The sequence below is a fragment of the Canis aureus genome, chromosome 7, assembly GCF_053574225.1.
Source record: "Canis aureus isolate CA01 chromosome 7, VMU_Caureus_v.1.0, whole genome shotgun sequence".
In the NCBI taxonomy this organism is placed as follows: domain Eukaryota; kingdom Metazoa; phylum Chordata; class Mammalia; order Carnivora; family Canidae; genus Canis; species Canis aureus.
In genome coordinates this window covers 6,741,295-6,748,393 of record NC_135617.1, presented here as the reverse complement: position 1 = coordinate 6,748,393, position 7,099 = coordinate 6,741,295, and positions in this window count along the sequence as shown.

Genomic DNA, 7,099 nt, shown 5'->3' with positions numbered 1-7,099 from the left:
GTGTGTGTGCTTCTCTGTGGGTGCAAGTTTGTGCACGTGTACATAAATGTGTTCGTGTGAATATGAAAGCATGCATGTGTCCACATCTTGACTGGAGGAACTGGAGGAAGGATCACCGTCCTGTAACTCCAGGCCACGGGGAATTTAAGGGCCCTCTGTCCTGGAGTTGCAGCTCCTAGAGGAAAGTTAAGCCCAGCCAGGGAAGCAGCACCCCCTGCCCCCACCCAGCAGAGCACAAGGGCAGGCCCCTGGGCATGGGTCAGGGGCAAAGCTGAGCTATAGAATCTTCTATAGAAGCCAGCAGGTAAAGCTTGGGGTGTCAGGCTGTACTTTTGGTGGACGCTAAGGAAACCCACAGGGAGCTTTCCCAGTGCAAAGCAGAGTGGGTGCTGCAGAGCAAACAACACAATCTGCAAGGGAAGACAGGAGCTAGGCCTGAGCAATCCTCTTAGCCCCGCTGGTGGAGGGTTTTTATCCTTGATTCATTCCTTAGTGAAGAGGAACTAGCCATTGATCCTGGAATCCACCGAATGTCTTCAGGGTTCTTTATATATCAGCACACAAATAGTGCTCATTAGTGGCTCAGTTCTCCAAAAATCCTCTGTCTTTTATGTGTAAATTCAAGGACCTCTCTAGGTGTTGTAGTAGCAGGACACCGGGATTAGGAGGCTCCTTTCTCTCCTCCTCAGAGGTGTGAATAATACCTGGTAAGATTTTGGTATCTTTAACGTATCTGTAAATGATAGGTAGGTACTATTGTTTCACTTATTTTAAATTTTCTATAAATTGATATCACAAGTAAATATTCACTTTGCATCTTTTTTAGCTTATCATTGTATACTTTGGATTTATCCACGCAGGTGACATCGATGTAGTTCACTCATGTTAGCTACTGTACAGTGTGGCATTGTATAAATAATACACATTGTAATTAATTTATTTATTTTTAAGATTTTATTTATTTATTCATGAGAGACACACACACACAGAGACAGAGACACAGGCAGAGGGAGAAGCAGGCTCCCTGCAGGGAGCCTAATGCGGGACTCGATCCCAGGACTCCAGGACCACGCCCTGAGCCCAAGGCAGACGCTCAACCACTGAGCCACCCAGGTGTCCCAAAAATGCACATTTTAATCCCCCATTTTACCCCCAAAGGTCAGGTAACATGTCTTCACTTTTCAGCTATGGCATGAAGGGCTGAAAAGAATGTTCTTTCTTTCTTTCTTTCTTTCTTTCTTTCTTTCTTTCTTTCTTTCTTTCTTTCTTTCTTTTCTTTTCTTTTCTTTTTTTCTTCTTTCTTTCTTTCTTTTCTTTCTTTCTTTTTTTTTTTTTTTTTATCTCCTTGGGCCCTTGCATCTCTCAGGAACTTCTAGGTACATAAAAGTGGAGTTGTTCATAGATTATACGTTAACTTTACCAGATAGCACCAGATTGCTCTCTGCAGCGGTTATATAATTTTACACTCCCACTAGCAGCAGATGAAAGTTTTTATTTCTCTCTTCTCACCAACTGATATTGTTGGTAATGTCAGCGTTAAACATTTTTTTCCCCACTCTAATAGTTGTGAAATAATATCTATTTGTTTTAATTCGCTTTTCCTCCACTGCTAGGGAAGTCGAGCGCATTTTCTTGTGTCTATTGACCATCAAAGGTTATCCTCTGCTAATTGCTTCTTCGTATCGTTTACCTTTTTAGTGTTTTGTTATTTCTCTTCATCTTGCTTATTTTTAGGAACTTACTATACATTTTGGATACTTTGGTTGGAAATGTAGGTCGCAGATATTTTCTCTAAGCGCTTGTCTTTTTACTTTGTTATTGGTGTCCTTTGTCATGGAGAAGTTTTAAAAAATTATGTAGTTCAATTTATCACCTTTCCATGATTTTTGCTTTTTTGCCTGACTAGGATGTCATATATATTTTCCTGTATTTTGTCTAAATGTTTACAACTTTCCCTTAACACATCTGAAATTTATTTTTGTGCATGCTGTGAGGTGTGAATATAATTTTTCCCTTAAAAATATTGTTAGCAGGTAGTCCCAGGGCCATTTATGAAATAGTCATCCTTTCCCTACTGATTCACAATGTCCCCTCTGTCATATTCCAAGTTCCTATGTATATGGTAATGTCTCTAGGTTTTACAGAAAATCTGTCCCATTGATCTGTTTATTCAGATACTGATACTAGAGAATTTTAAGTACTATTAATTTACAATGAGTCTTGATATTTGTAGGGTGAATTCTTTTTCTCTTTCAAAATTGTTTTGGCTGTTCTTGAGCCTTTATTCTTCTGCATGAATTTTATGATCTGTTTATCCAGGTCAGTAAAAAAGAAAACTCTCCAGAGATTTTTAATAGAATTTATTAAATAGATAGTGTCAATCTAGGAGAATGCTTATTGGTAAGCTCTTGTCTTCCCATACATGAACAGGTCCTATCGCCCCATTTATTTAGGTTATCCTTTATGTCTCTCAATAAGCTTTCAGAGCCTTCTCCATAAAAGTTTTCACATGGATCGTCAGACTTACATCTAGGCACCATATAGCTCTTTTATAGCATTGAAATCTTTTGACTTCAGCTTCCCTCTTGAATGATAGTTTAACCGTGTGTAGAATTCTAAGTTGACAGTTATTTTCTCTCAGCATTCTGAATATAATTTCTCTTAGGGAACTAAGAAGGAAAACTCCTTAATATGAAAGAGAGTACCAAAATCATAAACAGATACTATTCTTTTTTATTTTAATCTCAAGTTTTCATTTAAATTCTAGTTAGTTAGCATATATGGTAAAATTGGTTTCAGGTGTAGAATTTAGTGATTCATCACTTACATATAACACCCAGTGCCCAATACAACAAGTGCCTCCTTAATATCTATCACCCATTTAACCCATCCCTCAACAAATGTTATTCTTAATGGTGAAATGCTAAGAGCATCCCATTTAAAGTCAGGAACATGACAAGGAAAAATATTCAAATGCAATTTCATCCTAATTACCAGGATATGTAATTTAAAAAAAAACCACTAGGTACAGCTGGGTTTATGTAAACCTGAGTCTCAGTCTTTTAACTTCTATACTTTGTCCTTTTACATTCTTATGATTAAATATTGTGATGGATTTATTATTCTATTGTGTGTTCCCTGTTCCCCATGCTGTTCTTTTTTTCTCCTTTTCCGCTATAGAACTAACCAATTTTTTCCTTCAAGTGATTCTATTGCTATTTTTTCCTATTTACTTTTAAATTTATCAAGCATACTGTTCTATAATCTTACCAGTTGATCAGTAGCCCTTGCTTTCCTTTCAAACAAAATAAGGACCTTGGATGCTTTAATCATTCTTCCTCTGTTTCCAATTATTGTTGCAGTAGTTTAATTCCATCTTTTTTTAATAACATCTGTGGATGCTTTTGTTACTATTTAATACATTCAATGCTTGTTTAGATTTGACCATATACTTTCCAAATTCTTTACCCTCTATTGCTTTTTTAAAAACATCTTTACTGAAATATACAGTCAACTCTTGAACAGCACCGGGGTTAGGGACACGGACCCCACACATAGTCATAAATCCACGTATAATTTTTGACTGTCCAAAATTAATAACCTACTGTTGACTGGAAGCCTTAGCAATAATATAAACAGATTAACACCTATTTTGTATGTTATATGTATTATATACTATATTCTTACAATAAAGTAAGCTAGAAAAAAGAAAATGTTAATAAGAAAATCCTAAGGAAGAGAAAATACATTTATAATACTACCCTGTATTTGTTAAAAACAAAAACAAAAAATTCATGTATAGGTGGACCCACCCAGTTCAAATCCATGTTGTTCAAGGGTCAACTGTAATTCACCTTCTGTACAATTCATCCATTTAAACTTTACAACTTAGTGTTTTTTTTTACTATTTTCACAGAGTTGTGACTACCAGCAGAATCAACTTTAGAATATTTTTCATGACCCCAAAAAGAGACCTCATATCCATCAGCAGTTTCTCTCCATTTTCCTTCAACCTTCCCAGCCCTAGGAAACCACTAATCTTGCTTTCTATATCCATAGATTTGTCTGTCTATTCTAAGCATTCATAAAAACAAAACTATAAAATATATGGTTTTTTGTGTCTGGCTTCTTTTGTTTAACATAATGTCTATAAGGTTCATTCCGTTTTATGGCTGAATGTTATAGTATGGCTATACCACTTTTTATATATCTAGTTATCAATTGATGGGCATTTGGGTTGTTTCCACTTTTCAGCTACTACGAATAATGCAGCTATGAACATGTGTACATGTTTTTGCCTGGACACAGACTTTAATTTCCCTTGGGTACATATCTAAAAATGGAATTACTGGGTCAAATGGTAACCCTCAGTTCAGTCTCTTGACAAACTACCAGACTGTTTTCCAAAGAGGTTGTGTTATTTTACATTCTCACCAGCAATGTATGAGAATTCTAAATTCTCTATATCCTTACCAACACTTATAATTGTCTGTCTTTTTTATTATAGCCTTCCTAGTTTGTGTAAAGTAGTATCATTGTTGTCATTGTTGTTTGGTTTATATTTCCCTTATGACTAATGATGGTAAGCATCTTTTCATACATTGTTGGCCATTTGTGTATCTTCTTTGGAATTCAGATCCTTTACTCATTTTTAAATTGGGTTGTTTATCTTTCTATTATTGAGTTGTAAGAGTTCTTTGTGTGCTATAGATGCAAATCACTTACTTGATATATGATTTACAAATATATTTTCCCAATCTGTTAGGGTTTTTTTCATTATCTTAATGGTGTTCTTTAAAGTACAATAATCTTTAATTTTGATGAAATCCAATGTATATGTTTTTTGTTGTTGTTGCTTGTGCTTTTAATATCATATCTAAGAAGGTTTTGTCTAATCCAAAGTCATGAAAATATATCCCTATGTTTCTTCTAGGAATTTTATACTTTTAACCTTTACCTTTGCATCTATGATTAATTTTGAGTGAATTTTTGTGTATAGACTGAGGAAGAAGTACAACTTCATTCTTTTACACATACTTATCCAGTTATTTAGTAACATTTGTTGAAAAAGATGATTCTTTCTCCATCGAATATTTTGCACCCTTGTTGAAAATCAATGGACCATAACTGTAGGGTTTATTTTTGGACTCTCTTGCATTGATCTATAGGTCTTTCTTAATCCAGTATCACATTGTCTTTATTACTGTAACTTTGTAATAAGTTTCAAAATCCAGAAGTGTGTTTTCCAACTTTGTTCTTCTTTGTTCAGAGTACTATTCTGAGTCCCTTGTACTTAAATGTGAATTTTAATATCTTGATTTCTGCACAAAAAGTCAGATGAGATTCTGTTAGCACTGTATTGAATCTGTAGATGAATGAAGGAATATTGTCATCTTGACAATAGTATCTTTCAATCCATGAACATGGGATGTCTTTCCATTCATCTAGGAGTTATTTAATTTCATTTAAAAATGTCATAGTTTTCAAAGTACAAGTTTTGTACTTTTGTACTTTTGTTAAATTTGTTCCTAAGTATTTTATCGTTTTTGATGCTAGTAAAATGGAATTTTTTTTCTTTATTTTTAGATTGTGCACTGCTAATTTATTACTTATTGAATCCTTTCTCATGGGTTCATTTTTCCTATTCCCTGAAGTACTTCTTTATGTAGTTCTTTCATTTAGCCTGTAAGTGGAAAATTCTCTGTTTGTTTAAAACTGTCTTTATTTCATCCCCATTCTTGAATTGTAATTTAAATGGGTATAAAATACTATGTCAGCAGGTCTTAAGATATTTTCCTATTTTATTTTGGTCTCAATTTTTGCTGCTGCTGAGATGTAAATTCTCAGCCTAATTGTTGTTCCTTTGCAGACAATATACCTCTTTTACTCGCTGTTTTTACATTCCTCTAAGGTTTATTTTTAAGGTTTACGGTTTTACAATATATATCTAAGTGAGCCCTATTTTATTTATTCTAGTCAACATTTGTTGTGCTTTTTCAATCAGAGGATTTATTTTTCTTACTAATTCTAGAATATTCTCAGCTATTACCATTTAAATATGGTAGCCTTAGTCTCTTTCTAGAACTCCTGTGAATATACTTTCTCATTTTACTCTCTCATTATCTTTCTTTTTGTCTTATAAAAATCTCATTCTGAATTACACTTTGAATACTTTTCAGATCTATATTCTATTTCCTTCCTGTGGTTTTTGATTTAATACAAAATAAGAAGATTAACCCTCCTCAAAAAGGAATATTAAATCTGAAAAGGAGGACTAAGATTTCATTCAGGGGAACAAAATCCCACAAAGACACTATACCTTCTCCAATTATACCTTTTAGAATGGTCCTACAGTGGCTATACTTTTTTTTCTTTTACATAAATATTTGTTAATTGATTGGACCTATGCTAGGGGAATATCTCTGAAAATAGTTGGGGGAAAGACCACATATTTTATACCTTTAGCTGTTGAATCTGACAGATCAGTAGGATGCAAAAAACCATATACTTTGGGGTCAGCTGAACTTGGGTTTCAATGCCAGCTTTGCCATTAATCAGTTGTGGGACATGGGCAATTTCTTTTAACCTCACTGAGTTTCTCTGAATCTTAATCTCAGAATCTGTAAAATAAACCCATCAGCATCAACATGAGAAACCAAAGATAAGGTGTATATATATATATGTGTGTGTGTGTGTGTGTGTGTGTGTGTAGCTTGTGCAAAGTCTGGCTACTGGCAAGCGCTTCATAAAGGAGTATTATTTCTTGTGTCAGAATCTTAATCAGAATGGGTGCCATTCTGTGGGCTATCCCCATTTAGTATTTGAGATCATCTCATTAGTCATGTCCCATCATAACCCTTTGTTGTAACTCTGATCTCCCTAAAATACACAAATTAATAATTAATCTAGGTAAGGGATAGAATAATTGCTTATGGAAATGTCTGTGGTAAGTGATATTTCACGCACTTTCTCCTGCAGCAGTCCCCTTGGACAGCTATAGAAGGCCCAGGATAAAACATTGTTGGGTCCTTTCTTGCAGCAGATGGTGTCATGCAAAGCCTATCTGGGATGCACACCTTATAAGCAAGACTTCTAAGAC